This window comes from Elephantulus edwardii, unplaced genomic scaffold (genome assembly GCF_000299155.1).
Source record: "Elephantulus edwardii isolate Elephantulus edwardi_28Jun2011 unplaced genomic scaffold, EleEdw1.0 scaffold00046, whole genome shotgun sequence".
Classification (NCBI taxonomy): domain Eukaryota; kingdom Metazoa; phylum Chordata; class Mammalia; order Macroscelidea; family Macroscelididae; genus Elephantulus; species Elephantulus edwardii.
In genome coordinates this window covers 4,904,735-4,905,696 of record NW_006399796.1, presented here as the reverse complement: position 1 = coordinate 4,905,696, position 962 = coordinate 4,904,735, and positions in this window count along the sequence as shown.

Genomic DNA, 962 nt, shown 5'->3' with positions numbered 1-962 from the left:
TGCACACAGATGTACCCCAGACACCTATCCAAAATACCGGTCTGAGGATAGAGTGTGGGAAGAAACTTGTTCTCTAAGTTCTGCAAACAGACAAAAAAGAGACTTGAGTCTTGCAAACGAGCTCAAGAAAAGTAACTCTTCCCAATAGATGAATATTCCTTTGTTCTCGGCAGTTGCATGGCAGTTGCTGTTATATTAATTATAACAAGTTCTAATCAGAAGGAGATTGTGCACAATATGTTATTCCTTTTTTCTTGCTTATTTGTCAAAAGCCTTTTTGTCTTAATTTCTGGGAACTCAGATCTTCGCCTTTTAGGCCCCAGTAAGATAAATCTTAACGTTTCTACTTTGTTCCTGTATCCGGCCCTCATGGGCTCTATAATGTAACCTTCAAAGTTTCTATTTCTCTGTGAAACATCTCTTTGTTTCTAAAAGGTATAAAAATAAAGAAAGGCTACTGCCCAGGGCCGGTCTTTTCATCCGCCTGGTGGTTTCTGTCCTGCTTTGTTTCAGTAAGTTGTTTGTCTCTTGTGTCTTTATTTACTCATTTCTTGCAGGCATCATTTCCCGCAGAGAAGTAGGAGAAGTGGTCCCCAACATCTGGCGCTCAAACGTGGGGCTTGAAGAGATCTCTGGGAGAAAAGAAAGATAAAGTAAACTTTAGACAGAGGCTTAAGAGGACATTGAAATTCAAATTCCCTGAAAGGGAAATTCCTTGAAGGAACTAAAAGAGGTGAGTAGCTTTCCGGATTAAGATTAGGAACACAGAATTGCAAATAAGATGTAAAAAGAAGTGTTAAGGCTAAAAAAATATAGAAGAGTCATACATAAGAACAAAAGAAAGAAAAGTGATGTTATAAGAAGTACAAAACAGCCAGTAATAAAAAAAGAAGTGTTAAAATTGAAAACAAAGATCTCTAAATGTTTGTACGAATTGTCTTTTTTTTTGTCTATATTTGTTG